Genomic DNA, 16,093 nt, shown 5'->3' with positions numbered 1-16,093 from the left:
AGCCCTTGACATTCACCGCCCAATCATGCGTTGCGTCCCACCACATTTCTGTAATCCCCACTATGTCTCAAGTCTGTTTGATTTGACTCTGCCCTGCAGGTGAAGAATATGACTATGGCAGCAGTAACACTGGGAGATACTGGGCCTAGTCACTGGCTTTCAGTAAACAGAACACCTTTTGTTGCCTCACACACAAATATTATTCAAAAGCACCTTTTTATGAAGGAAGACCCTTGGCCCCTATTTTGAAAAGAGGACTTGAAAGTGGTTCTAACTTTTGGGAATTTATATGAGTTTTAATTCTTTCCTCATAATTCCACAGAACTTGCTGTAGGATATTTCCCACAAGCCATTGCTTCAGTGTGCTGCGAGATAACTACTCAGAAGACAATGCTATTGTAGCATTGAAACACATGGCAAGTGTGGATGCAGATCAAAACTGTCTCCAAAACAGCATGGCTAGTATGGACATGCTGTGATACCTAAGTGGTGTGATCAGAACGGTCCAATTACCAATTTTTCAGCCTCTAGTGCAAATATAGCCAATGCTACCTTGAAAAACAATTACATCTAACTTAATTGTACACATGCTGCTAACTCTGTGGTTATTGGAAATAAGGAAACTACACACAGGAGAAGAAGAAAATGGAATACAGAAGGAGTTCCCATAAGGGAGAGGGGGTTTTTAAAAAGGTTTTAAGTTAAAACCAGATGTCTTGGAGGATATACTTCTCTCTAAAAAACTCCCTTGAACCTCTCCTATATTAATTCTGGTCTAGCCAATGAAGTCAGTCCTACCAACTGGTAATAGAAAAGAGCTTATTTAAAAGAAAAATGAGTGGGGCTCTCTCCCTCATCCATGATACTGTTATGGGTACTACCTTCCACATATTGGTTTACCATCAGCCCTGAAGCCATGGAGGCCTGAGAAAATAGCTAGCACCCCTCTGCAATTTGAAAGGGGCCACAGAAGACACATCTGCTTTTTGCTTTCTAATTACTTTTCTGCATAATTCGTCCTAACCACAGCAATTAGCAATAAAGCTCAAAACACTCATGCATTATCCTGATGACATTTAATTATGACAGTAGATACAGTATACTTTACCATATGTAACCCAGTGAGTATAAGATATTTGCACATAAGGGTTATATACTGAAAATGACAATACAATACAAGTAAAGGAAAACCATGAATTTATCAGACTGCCATAAAAGGGTTGCAACTGATGCATTTTTATGTGAACCGTGTTACATACTACTGGTTCCCCAATGTGAAAAGATCTTTAAAAAAAAAAAATAAAAGAAATAAAGAGTAGGTCCTGAAGTTCTACTATTACACACTGATTTCCTGCTTTCAAAATATGGAGGTAAAATTCATGTTTTTGGATATGTGTCCTATACCTCCCATTGATCATTGAAAGGAATTTTCTATTTTCTTTTTTTGTGTATAATTGCATCCCTTCTCATTCTAAATATTCTATCAGCATGTGACAAGATAGGAAAGCTGATATTTTCACCAGGATTATCCATGAAATGCGTCTCCTACCACTGATTTACAAGGGTACTATTCATAAGAAATGATTAATAGTTCACTAGCACTGCCAAAAAGTACATAAATCTGGGTGTCTCCTATACAACTGACACACAGCTCTTCTCACAGATACATTCAACTCTCTCTCATCTAAATCCAATCCCAAATGGGCATCCACTGGAGCTTATTATGCAACACAGTTGCTGATTAGAGGATCTTGGGGCTGCATTACTGATGGCACCCAATTAGATGTTGTAGAAAGCAATGTCCTCATTGGTTTGTACTAGACAAGCATGATTAAGTGTTAACTATCTTCTAAATTAACAGACACCACCACAGATGAGTCCACAGTAACTTATCAGGATAGGAAACCAGATCCATTGCCAAGTTTCCTGCATTCTCAGTTACATCTATCTAATAGAAATAGAAATTGGAGGCTTCTTAAAAAGCATATCATGTGTGACTATTCTCATTTCCATGATTCAGCAAAACACTTAAGCCCTTGCTTAACTTAATCAACAAGGCTTAACTTGTTAAAGCATTTAACTCAACTGTGACAGATTTAAACAAGCGCTTTTCTGAACCGAGAAGTAGGATATTATTTTCTTGACTTCCATTCCTCTAACAATAAATATTTCACATTTCCTGAACACATTTCATCTGAGAATTCCAAAGAACTTTGCAAATACTGACAACCAGATTATATCACTCTTATCCTATTGACTAGCACTATGCTCCAAGATTTCAATTATGCTATCTATATGTGCAGAATATAGCCCTTAATATGGTCCAGATTATATAAAAATAAAGAGAAGAATGTTCATTGCAAAGTTTCCCATATAGGTATGCATGATGCAGTATTTTATTCCATGATGATCACATACTGCTTTGCAAATAATACAGTGCAATACCCTGCATTTCTCCTGCCGGCTTGCTTATGTACATCTTATAATACTTTTTTGTTACAGTATCTTTTCCCTGATTTCATTACTGTAAAGTATCTTTGATTTAGGATGACACTATAAGAGCCCACAAGCCTACACTACTTGCACTGACATCACTAGGAACTGAAGGCACTTATTAACAATCAGATTTGGTCCTGATATTAAAAAAACCTAAATTCTCTTTTTTCCTTGGGTCTGTATTTTAAGAATTTTCTTAGCGTTTATGTATTATGCATTAAAGAAGATTCCCTTTCCCCCACCCTCTATTTATTTAATAACAATTTATTATAGGTCCAAGCTTATGGGTTGCTATGGGTCCCCCATATGCTATCACTCAGGAGGAAGCTAGGCAGATGCCCTGTACATGCAGTCTCTGCTGGAGCTGCAGCCAGGGAGCAGAGGGGAAGGGCCAGCCCAGCTCTCCGGAGCAGAGATTCCTGCCCAGTCCAGAGAGCATGCAGGGGGACTCTGATTTAATTTAAACCAGAAAGGGATCTGGGACAGCCATTACAAAAACTGGTTTGACCCAAATCAGTTAAGTTTGATACTGCATTCAATCAGGTTTATCTCAAAACAGTTAAAGCCATTTTCAAACAGATTTATGTGCACTGAACATCCGTTCTGTTATAGGTTTAAACCAGTCTCTAATCACTTAAACCAATTTATGTGTAATGTCTGTCCCTAGCCTTAGTCAATTACTAGGTTGTTATCCTGAGAAACAGAAATGGATTATGAGATTCAGAGATTTCTTTGCAATCCTGCTTATTTTCAAATAATCTACACAAAATAATGCTCCTCTGAACACAGTAGGCACATCTACAAGTGACACTCCATCGCCGTAGCAATGTGCTAGAGTTACATAGCATTTGCAGTCACAAACCGTGACGCCACAGCTATGTCACTGTAGCAACGTGCTCCCTTGTTATAGTGCACTGCTATGGCAACGTAGCAGCTAAAAATAACCGCGTGTGGTTTATATGGTGCAATACAGGCTGTTACTGTGCCATCATTTAGTACTTTCAAAAGGAAGTATTAAATGATGGCACAGTAACAAATGCGTCATAGGGACACATGTAGATGCACCCAGTAAGAGCCAAACAGCAGTCAGTTTCCTCATTCACAGCTTTTCAACTTGCCTGTCCAATGAGTCTTCTTCCTCAAGGAACTCTGTCCCTGTTCCTGTCAAGATCATACCTAGGCCTCAAACCCACAGACACACACAAAACTTATCAAAGTCCTTTACTAGTTGCACATGCAACTAGTCCCAGGAAAGCTTCTCAGTCCACAAGTTTAAATTCTGCTCAGTCTTTGGCGTGCTTCAGGCATTAATGTCCTGTTATTCCAAGCCATCATTACAAAAGGGAACAATTAATAGTTTCTTCCATTTTGCCTAAAAAAATGTGTTTAGAACATCCAGTTTTCAACCTGACCTGTGACCGTTTACAGATCAAAGACCCATTTGTGCCAGCCATTAACACCACCTGGCACTACAATTTATTTCTAACTAGACAACTTAGAACAAGGGTGCTAAACAGATCTGGCCCTGGTGTTGTGTCATCAGACCTGCGGAGCTCCATGCGTTGTGGCCCTCTGTCCTAGATCAGGTGCATACGGCAGCACAAAATGCAAATCCGAGCACACAGGACCTTGTTGAGGGTGACAGGGAGTCCCCAGAGGCAGATCCCAGCCAGGTGGGGGCAGTGTGGGGTCCCTGGAGCCTGGCTGGACAAAGGAGGTGTGAGACCCTGAGGCTTGATCCTGGCAGTATCTGGATTCATCTGGCTTGCAGATGCAAAACTGCTGCTGACTTAACTCAAAAAAGAGCACTTTTCCATGAAATAACATCAGACACCCAAGTGGAAAGTATTTGTTCTTGTGGGTTTAATTATAAATATTGTGGGTGTTTATAATTCAAGACTACGGTAATGTATATGCAGAACGGGGAAGAATTAGACTGAAACCTTAATTAAAGTATCTCTAGAAAACTAGAAGTAGGGGATTATAATAAAAATCATTCTGCAATCTTAAGTACTGGATCTATATTACTCCCCCATACAATATAAAAACGTCTTCTGTTCTTTTCCTTTACAATTAGGTTGAATATAGCTTAGAACTGCGCAGTTCACAATGGCAAAAAAGACTTTCCACATTATCAGTACCATATCACTACTACAGCTGAAGAATCTTACACATGTAGCACAACTAAGTGGCGCACTCAGGAAAACCTACTTTTACAAGATATAGCTACTAGATTAGACTTCCTCTAGCTAATGGGGGTTCCTGTCTCCAAGCTGGGGAACTCAGGGCAACCTATACACATGATGGACCTCTTCTCTGACATGTGCTAAGTAGCGTATGTCAGCAATTGAGTCTGCTGCTAGTCTCCTGGAGCGTGCTAATCAGCACACTCCAGCAGCCTCCGTGTCATGTGTATTCAGCATCCCTGTGTTTCAAAATGGCAGTGGGGGGACTTTAACTAAAACTCTGTGGGCACTTTAATTAAAGCATCCCCCTCCACCCTGGGGCATGTGTATAGATGTCCTCAGTGTGAGAGAGACTCCAGTCCATGTCCATTAACTTCCATAACTGCTGGAACCTAAAAGCCAGTGATCTTTATCAAGTAGTTTTACACACTTAAGCTTTCCAGTAAAACTCTCTTTTCCAGGTCTCTTTTACATTTGTTTTTATTTCATCTCCCCTGTTTTTGGTGCCTTTTTCTGGTATTTGTTTTTTGCAAAAGAAATAGTCATCTTGCTGTATAATCTCTTATTCAAAGAAATGCAAAAAAGAAATAGATGGTATTCAGGGTCTTGTATTATAGCTATAACCTCAAGAGTGGGAGGGAAGAGAAAGACTATTAAAATAACTCTCCTCCTTTATGTCTACAAAAAAACTTACTATAAAATTACACATTTGTGCTACATGCTTGGTAATATACCATATTTACAAAGGCTCCTCTCTGTTTCTTTCTGGTATTACAAAATGTTCTCAATATTTGAAGAATTTCAAGGACTGCTTACTACTGACTTTGCTGGATTATCAAACAGTGTATGAGTGAACTTTATAATATTAAAAAAGAAACAGACAAGAGAAGCAGAACTTCACCCGATCCTGTTTGTCTTCCACTTCTCTACAGTCAAGATTTCTCCCAGAACTGAAACATGTCCACACTTCCTGGCTCAACAATGTGTATGTGTGTGTGGTGGAGGGGAAACAGTTGTTGTGGAACTGTTTTTTATTTAAATAATTTTACAACGCTGGTTTCAAACTTGGTTCCCATGCAATTGTGGATGTATAAACAAGACAGCTACTAAACTCAGGGTATTGGCTCAGTAGCCCACAACACATGAAGCTTCTATAGCTAATTTGGCAATTTGATCAGTGTTGTATTACAACAAACCAGATATTGTGATGCTGTTTTAGGAGTAAAGCAGCACAACACCACTAGCAACCACTAGTGAAATAACTGTTCACACAATGTACCCAGTAGAATCCTTTTCCCACTGTGATTGTTTGCAAGAATTTTTACCTCAGTCACTAACTGTGAGTCGATGTTCACACCAGCCCACTGGGCCTATCTGAGTAGCATTGAATAAATCTCAACATGCATTTCAAGAAACATATCGCCAAATACTTGGCATGCATCATCTTGTCCCTCATGCAGAGTAACACAAATCTGTTTCTACGTAGCAAGGAGTTTATTTTTCATAAGTTCAAAGAGCAGGGTTCAGCAACACTGAATTCCATGAGCCTTACATCTATTTCCATTTCTACTTCAAAACAATTTGCTCTTTCTCACGCAGTTATTCCCACTTCGGAGAGTAAGGAAAATACAAGTCACATAGGTTCTCCCACCATTGCACTCAAGGCACGCTCCATTAATTATTTAGCTCAAACAGTTTCAGTAAACAAACCATGACCCTGCTCTTGTAAGTCAATCCCTTATAGTCTGGAGGACTGATATACCTACCCCAGTGGTGGTGCCACTGGCAGTGCTCCGGGTGGGCTGCTTTTTAATCCTTGTAAACCTGAACTCAGTGGCGATGCGTAGGGGGTGCACTCCCTGACAGCCAGCATTCCCTGCTTAGGTGATGGGCAGGGGGGGCAGGTGAGGGAGCTGGTGCCCCACCCCGGCAGCACCAGTCGGGGAGTGGGAGCACCAGGAGAAGCGATCCCCACAGTCCCCCTGTGGCTGATTGCGCTGACCCGGAGGGAACGTTTCCCCGTAGCGCAACACTTCCAGGTCAGCGCAATCAGATTCCACCCCCCACCCCCCTCACCCCAATCAGTGTGATTGGCTATGGAGGGAAAGTCCCCACCCCTGGTCGCTCACTGGCTGCTGTGGGGGACAAGTGCCCTTCCTGACTCAGGAGGCACCAGTCGCCTCTAAACAGAGTTCAGCTTCAGGTGCAGCAGTTGTTTCGGGTAGTCTAATTAGCCCCGTTGCTGAGCCACACTAATGAGCAGGTCCCAGATACTGTGTAAAGGCTTGCAGTTTAGGAGGTGACCTGCCTGGAGCAGCACAGCACACTTAAGGATGGTACCATAGTGCACTATACCCCCGCCCTTTCTTTCAACATGTTCTCTCCTGTACAAGGTATAGCCATCCATACCTGTGGTCCAGTCATAGGTGGAATCCCACCAGGTCTTGGTTATCCCAATGAGATCATAGTCATTTCTGTTTAGCAGAAGGGCCAGTTCCACCTGTTTGTTCCCCAGGCTCCTGGCATTTGTGTACAGGTAAGTGAGTCTGTCACTGGAGGCCCTAGGCTTCCCTGCACTCCTACAAAACTCACACCCCTGGGCTGGGGTAGGAGTTCATTCCTCTGAGCAGCCTGACCTGCTGACTTTATGGTTGACACTTGGTGGGCTTGCACAGGTGGTTATCCACCCATCTCCCAGCAAACTTAGTTTAAAGGCCGGTCAAGCAGGTCAGCTATTCTGGCTGAGAAGAGCTTCTTCCCCAATGGAGTGAAGTGGAAATTGTCCCTTCTCAACAAACTGTTGCATCTCTCTCCAAAGCATGGACTCTGGTCGTAAAAACTGAAGCCTTCACAATGGCACCAGTACCACAGTCTTCTGCTCACTACTTCAAGATGTCTCTCCCTCCTTAGCCTGTGACCCGTAACCAGAAAGATGGAAGAGAAAACCACCTGCGCCCCCAACCCTTTGAGCCCCACTCCCAGAGCCCTGTAGTCATTCATTACCTGACTGGAATTGCTCCAAGCCATGTCATTCATGCCCACATAGATAAGGAGCATGGGGTAGTGGTCAGAGGACCAGAAAAGTTTTGGGATCCTCTCAGCTACATCCCAGATATGGACCCCTGGGAGGCAGCAGACTTCATGGGCTAAAGGGTCAGGGTGGCAGAGCACCCGCTCTGCCCCATCAAGGAGTGCCCTATGACAACCACTCTGCATTTCTTCTTAGGGATGGTAACTGGTCGCATTTCTTCCTGATGTGCAGGAGCTGGCAGCTCTGCTGGCTGAACTGGTGCTGTGAGGGGTTCATACTTGTTGCAGAGATCCAGGGGGGAGGTGACCCTAACGCAGCTACCCTTGGGCCTGGAGACAACCTTTGTCCAAGGGACCCCTGGTTGGACAATATGGGAGCTCCTCTAGCTCTGGCAGTCAACCTAGCTCTTTCCTCTTTTCTTCAGGTGAAGAGCCTGGCAGTAGGAGTCAATCTCCTCTTCACCATCCCTGATGGCATGCAGCCTCTGCATCAGTCTGAAGCTCCCTTATGTGGCACTCCAAAGACTCCAATACAGAGCAAACCTCACAAGGGGAGGTGTCATTGCTCCTGATCCCACGTGCCTGCAGTCGGGCCAGGCAGCCCCCACAGCCAAGAGCCAGGGGTCCCATCTGAGTGGAGGCTGGAATCACGGGTTCCATCTGGGTGGAAGCCTCGGAGGTACCAGGGGGAGGTCTAGTCACAGAGGGGATCTTTGGGGTGTCCCCACCATGGTACAGGTAGTAGTCCAGGTGACTGCTGTGCCAACCCTTCTCTTCAGGCTTACCATCTAGAGCCTTGTGTCCCTCCTGCTCACTCACCCGCACTAACTCCTGTGCCAGGTCCAGAGCACACCTGTTTGAGCGCTCTGTTCATGAAGCTCTGGTCACAAGGCTCCCTGGAGGGCTGAGCCAAGCAGGAGCCGGGGGTGGGGGGGGGTGACCCTCCTCAGCTCCTCTCAGCTGCCTTCCGCAGCTGTCTAATTCCCACCCACTGTGGGCCCACTTACACCCAGCTGCGCTGGGGGTCAAGGTCGGGGGTCCGCCACTTGTCTGCTGGGGGTCTCTGGGGGTCCTGGGCTTACGGGGGCACAACAGGCCCATGAGTCTTTCACTGGCAGCTTCTGCCATTGGCAGGCCCTTTTAAATCCTGTGCATGTGCAGTGGGCCCACTGCCAGCACTGCAGTGGGCCCAGAGGTCTAGGGGGTCTGGGGGATCCCTGACCCACTGGAGAAGGGAGCAGGTAAGTGCCCCTCCTTCCCCTAACTCATGTACCAGGCAGCACCGGTCACATGGCTCCCTGGGGGCTGGGCCAAGTAGGAGCCAGGGTGGGGTATGACCCTCCTCAGCTCCTCTCAGCTGCCTTCCACAGCTGTCTAATTCTCACCCACTGCAGGCCCTACGTCCCTGACCTTGACCCCCAGCGCAGCCAGGAGGTGTCCATCACATGTCTGCTGGGGGTCCTGGGCTCATGAGGGCGCGACAGGCTTCTGCCTGTGCATCTCTTGCTGGAGCCAGACCCCGAAGTAAGCCATACTTAAATTCTAACTTCTAGCTTGGTTTGTTTTTAAACTACTTTCCACATACCACTTCATCATAAAAAGAAAAAAATCAAACCAAAGGTGGCAGTTGCTGTAATTTAGCAGGCCAATCTGCCATACCTTGTTTGATACACATATTTAATACAGTTTGTAAATATTTGTAACTTAAAACCAGTGACAGGATATGGCAGCAGACTAAGAAACTGGAGACCTTCACTTTAACCCCACCTTTGACAATGACGTGCTATGACGCCTTAGTCTCTTTGTGCTTCCATTTCCCAGTCACAATGGCAGCAATAAGTATTTGTAAATCTTCTTGGAGAGGCATGGATGAAAAGTGCTAAAAAATTTACAAACTATATGATGTAAATCCACCATTCTTTGGCAAGTCATAAAAAGATGAGGAAAATCTATTAGACAAACATTTTCATCAACTAATAATAATAATAATGTGAATGGTGTTTATTTTAGAGTGATGGAAGGCATATTTCTTATCCTTTCTAAAATAACACATATATTAAAAAAATTAACTACACAAGTCCCCCATTAAGCAATGCATTGAATTTATTACTGTCTTTCTAGGTAGGCAGGATACTGATTGAGCTGCCTAAAATGTCACTCACAGCAGGCTATTTATGTGATGACGTTTCTATCATAGTGGAATTGCTATGTCTAACACCTTTTTCTCCTCTCCAAGAATAAAAATTATTTTGTATACAAAACATGAAGTTGTCCAAGAATTTAAAGGAAAGGATTTACTCCCTTTCTTCATTCAGTATAAAATTATTACATTTTTTAAGCATTTGATTTTGTCACTATTGCAAGAGAATACATTGATATGTATATTACATGCAAAACACTACATTAAAAGAACATGAGGATTGCAAAGTCAAGCACTCAGAAGTTACAACTGCCTAAGGTTGCCTATGCAACCTTAATTCAATCTCCTTCGTGCATATGTATTATGCAGACTTTAATTACATGATCACATACTACTTTTCTCCACAGGACCACGTCTCATTCAGATGACAGGCTGAGTGTTGCTCATTGGATACGTAGTTATTCAATGTTTTGTTTTATTCTCATTGTTCACTTTGCAGCCCCAGGCCCTATATATTTAAGAGACTTTTCAAACCCTGCTCTGAAGATAGAATTATTCATGTCCTTATTGGCTTTGCTAATGCACCATCACTATATTATCTAAGTGCTACACAAGCATTAATTAATGTATCTTGACTCAACCCCCATCAGGTGAAGAAGCAATATTATCCCCATTTTACAGATGGAGAATGGGAGGCACAGAGTCATTCACCCATTTTGCATGTTCAACTTAAGACACCTAAGACCTAGTTTTTTAGTGTTGCTTTAGGCAGCAGATGGCACTTTATATGTTCAAAGCACAGTTCCCATTGGTTTCAGATGCAGGTACGAGTGCTTAGCACTCCTACACATCAACCCACAGGGTCGCAAATCAGATATGCAGGACTATATGGAACCAGCCAACACATACGACAGCACAGTTTAAGTGAGTTGCCCAACACAGGAACTTTTTGGCAGAGGCAGGAAGAGTATCCAAACTTCAAGGAAACATTCAGCTTAGCCATAAGAACACCCTTTCCCTCCCTACAATCATCCTGAATCAGCCACAGAATCATAGAGAAATAGGCCTGGAAGGGATCTTGGGAAATATCTAATCCAACTCCCTGCTTTCTATTTCTGTGCCTAGGGCTGCAGTGGTATGCAGCATCCAGAAAGAGCAGTTGCAAGGACAATCCTGTTCAAGCCTGACTTTCTGGGGTACAACATGCCCAGACACAGAATTTTTGGAAACTCAATTGCTGGATTCTAAAAAGTATCTATTGAGTGGGTCCACTGAGATTTTTCAAAGGCTCAGAAATTGGCCAAAGTGGGTGGTATCTCACAAGAATGGCAATAAATACATCCCCTACAACAGGAGGGTACCCCTCACTCCTCCAAATTTCAAGTCCTTTCTCCACAGGACACAGGCATTAGCACTCCTTAACAAAACGTCTGTAAAACATTCTCTTGGATTCAGGCAAAACAAGGCATTTCTCTCTAATTTTGTCTAGAAATGACTAAACTATTTCTGCTGCAACTTAACAAACCAAAAAAAAAGAGGTCTGAGGCATGCAAACTTTCACTTCAAATTATATACACTTAGCAAATTTATAAGCAACTGAAAACCAAGTCTTATAATGAGAAATGTTGGGCAAACTTAACTATAGGAAGCACTTCCATCTCCACTATAATTAATACCTCCTTTGAGAAGATGGTTTGTTACACAGGAAGTAGGCAGGCTGTGCAACAATTCTGGGTGTACTCACACAAAGTAGCCAGTCTGTACTTTGAGGGCCCATTCAAGCTATTGATGATATAAAACTAATAGGCATCAAATGATTTATACCACCTAATCAGTACTCAAAAGTAAAGTGGTGCACTTAGTGCAGCAGAGAAACAAAATAACAGCAACAGTAAACAAAACAGGACAATTAAATCTCCTTCTCTACAATTCTTTGTGTGGACAAGCAGAAAAAGTAATTCAGGATGTAGGGATGCCAGAAGTGGGAATCGCAACTGAAATGAATCCCTGGGTTGTTCGGCCAATTCAATCATTTGATCCTGACCCAGCCATTTTTGCTTTAGATAGTGGGTGCCATATTTGCCCCTTTATCATGACCAACAATAACCTCTGTATACTTCTTTCAGTGGGTATCATTAGCTGTCTTGGTGATCACCAGACAATCTATGAGAGACAAGAGGACAGAGAATTAAGTTATCAGTGTTGCTTGGCAGAATGACACCTTAAACAGCATGACTGCCATCTGTATTTTCTTCTGTCTTATCCCAAACCCTGTCCATCCTCCTCTTCTGTTGACACTTCTGATGGCTGATTTCCCTCCAATGCAGCCTTCTATACATCTTCTGATTAAACATATTAAACACTATTCCTCCCTGGTATATTTGCTCAAAAAAAGTTAGAAAGTAATACCTTGACGTAAGTTCTAAGAAATGTTAAGATGCTTGAAAAATATATAAACTGCACCGGGCAAAACTGAAAACCCAAACGCTGCACTTGTTAGGGTTTTCCCCACCCCGCTTTCTAAATTAGAAAAATATTTTTCACTACTCATTTGTTTTTCACATTACCCTGACATCTGCTCTTTAAAAGTACAATGAAAGGCATGCTTTTCACTACAAACACAGACAAAATATGGTAACACTGTTTCTCTCTTCTGCAGAACTGCTAAGTAATAGGAATTTGCATGACTAAGCTTCTACTATGCTGACATATGCAAAACTTGGGAACAATCACTCTTTCCAGTTTGACAACATTTAAAAGAGAAACATTGCCTGTGCTTTCCTTCAGGACACTATCAAACTTGTACATGAATGATACCATTCAACAAAATCAATTTTAAAACAAGTATTTAAATGTTGGGTTCTCGTAAGTACAGATCTTTGAATGGCAGCTTTATTATATGAGCTAAAGGTCATAAGGGACTTGACTAATGCTTCCAAACATATTTCACTTGTTATGTTCCAACCAGAAGCTGCCATAATGTTTTCAATACTCATCTTTAAAACTAAAAGGCCTATTTAGTCTATTGAGTAATTTACAAAAGTCCTGAATCCCAAACAAATATACCTCACCGGAAAAAGCATCCAGCTAAAGAGTAGGTTTAAAAGATTCTACCAACATTTTTAAACCTGAGTGCTTACAGGGAGCTTGTATACCTGTAAGCAGTAGCAGCCCAGTTTCCATGGTTGCTTGAACATCCACAAGCCCAGCTGACTTGGGGGTAGTGATAGGTTCCTGGCTTCTGTGAAAATTAGGCTCCTTTTGTTAGGGGACTGTTATGGATTTAAGTGCATAATTTTAAGCAGCCACATTCCACAATACGGCTAACACAGAACTTTCTTAACATGTGCCAACAGCAAGTTTCTCACGGCTTGCCTCCTGTCATTCTGCTCCTTTTACTCTGTCCTGTGTCTGCAATCTAGAGTTTTGTATGGATCATGGTAAAGTAGAAACAAAATATTACCAGTCTAAGATCTGATATTCAAAGGAATGTAGGTGCCTAACTCCTACTTAACCCCCTTTATCTCTCATGAAAGTCAGGTGCCTAAAACCATTTGAAGACTGGGAGCTTATGCTTAAAACAAACTGGGTTTGGTTGCTAGTCTCTAGTCTCAGTCGTTCCATACATTTGCTTTGTAAAGTCAGACGAGCCACTTTCTCTTTGTACTTTTGTTTCCCTCATCTCTAAAAATGAGTGTTACAAGGTTGCAGCCATAATTTTTATGTTCGAGCAAATGCACTGAGATCTTCTGATTAGGTATAAAGAAGCATGGAGAATTATCATCCCAATTCTGATATGTTCCAAACTGTCTCTATTTAGGAGCAGTCTCTTCATAAAAAAGGCTGTCAGACTAGCAGTTGGCACTGGTGGATTATATATTTTTGAAATATTTAAAATTTATTTACTTTATTTAGCCAAATCCAAGACGACTTTGAATTTAAGACACCCCCCCCCCCAACTAATAATTAGATTCTATACATGGAAAACAGATAAATTTGCTATAATTTTCCATCTACAGAATCTAATTATTGGGGGGCATCTTAAATTTGCCCCCCCTCCACCACTGCTGTAGTGGGGAAGGCTGCAGCAGGGGAGTAGGTTGGGGGGGGCAGTCAAGTAGCCTGCCCCTGCCCCTTGCCTCCTGATGCCTGTTCCCTACCATGGGCTCAGTGCTCTGTGCCATGGGCTGTCGTGGAGCTGGGGCCAGAGCTGGAGCTGTGACTGAGGGTAAAAAGTGACAGTAGCATGGGAATCAGGGTCAGAGGTGGCAGGGGGCAGGGCAGCGGCTGCAGCTTCCACTCTGACCACGATGCCCAAGTTGGGGTCGAGGCCAGCACTGGAGCCAATGCTGCAGCCACTGCAGTAGTCACTTGCTCCCTGCCTTGTACTCAAATGCAAGACAAGGGGCTTTTTTCCCCATTTGGAATGGAGGGAACTCATCATGGATTAGAGGAAATTCTTATATTATGAAATTTCTAAATGGCTATACTTTTCCTTAAAGTTGTTCCAGTGCAGTGTAAATATTTTCCTCAGTCATGCCAATGAGCTCTTCAGATGAAGCTAGTCAGTCTCTACTACTTCAGGGATAAGTTTTGACTAAGCTAATACCCCGAGTAAAAGGGCGGTCATTTAGAGGCTCTCTGGGGGATAGGTAGTTGCTTATACCAAATGGTACAATAATTTGCTTACAAATTAGGAACCGTTAAGAGGAGACAAACTTTTTTTCCATTATGACCCAAATCTAAAGTTGGACTGAGGTCTCCACTATGAAAACACCAATGAGCTTCAGAGTAACTTGGCATCCACAGTAGTATAAAGACATAGCTGCGCACCTGGGGCAAAGGGTCAGTGGTGACTTCCAGTTCCAATTCCATGACATTTTTTCATGCCCTCCCCAGCTGCACTGAGAGCAGTTGCCTGTTTGCCCCACGCTAGCTTTGCCACTGAGCACCGAGATCAGTTCAGTGCTGCTCTACATCAGGTATTTAGGTAGTGCAGTAAAAACATCCCTTAACTGTTTATCTACTAATTCTTCAGAGCTCCTCTCCATGAGAGAACAACTGCATAAAACAGCACGTTCTCTCTCCAGGATCATATCTACTTATTTTACCAACAGGACAGTTGACTTCTATAACCACTGCAAAGCCAATACAGCTTTGCAGAAGGCAGGGCAGGGTGGCATCTCAGACAGCAACTGGCTCAGAGAGACATGAGCTTTCATACACAACAGCCTACTACATCAGAAACTATGAATGGACTACGCCTCTCTGAAGCACCTGATCTCTAGGGTGCCACCCTGCCCTAACTTCCGCATGACTTCAGATTAACACAACTAACTACTACCTCTGCGCTTCATGCAGCTATGAGAGACCTTGCACACTATACACAGAATTACTACATAAATTATGACTGTAGGATCCTTATTGCTGATGACATGTGAACGAGGAGGAACCCAGGCTCAATTCAAGATTCCAGAGTTAGAAGATGTGACAGTCAAATAAAAACCATTGTTCCCCTTTATTTGTTATCTAAATAGATTTGATCAGAAAATCATTAAGACAAAAATAGAATGTAGCAATACCAGTTTTAACAGTTAAGGCAAAACATTTTTTCCAATTTTCAGTGTAAACTTCCTTTTGTTCATGGTTTTGTTGCATTGGCTGCTGATTTAAATGTCGTCAATGTACATATGGTTTGTAAGTTAATTCTTCTTGTAATAAGAATAGAATTAGATTGTCCCAGGGTAAAGAGAGCTGGACAGAAATCCTGTGTTGCAATTTGCATGTTTAGATTTGTGGCCACGCAGTGTATGTAACAGATGTCCCTGGAGCAGCTTATTTTTCTACTCATCTTGTTTGGATTGCACCATGATTGTCTTGGGCTGCACTTTTCGAACCTTGGAAAAATGAGAGGGCAATGCACACCTGGCTACACCGTGTCGCCTAAAAACTGGATTGACAGAACAAACAGGTTTAATTTTTAACTTTCAATGAGAGTGGAAAAAGTAATTTACTGTAACAAATGGATAATGGCAACACTTAACAATGAATATTGCTGATTTTTAGGACCTAATGGTTCGGATGCTTCATTAAAGTAATAATGAACATTTTTCATTGGAGAAATAAAAACACAAAAAGGTATGTGTGTTTCTTATTTGCTTCATATATGAACAGAGTCCTAGTGCCAGATTTTCCATTTTCTGGTTTTATAGTTGTTAGGGTCGGAAGAGACCTGAGCAAA

This window comes from Crocodylus porosus, unplaced genomic scaffold (assembly GCF_001723895.1).
Source record: "Crocodylus porosus isolate Cpor-Errol unplaced genomic scaffold, CroPor_comp1, whole genome shotgun sequence".
In the NCBI taxonomy this organism is placed as follows: domain Eukaryota; kingdom Metazoa; phylum Chordata; order Crocodylia; family Crocodylidae; genus Crocodylus; species Crocodylus porosus.
The sequence above is the reverse complement of the archived record's forward strand: the minus strand, read 5'-3'. Positions refer to the sequence as shown.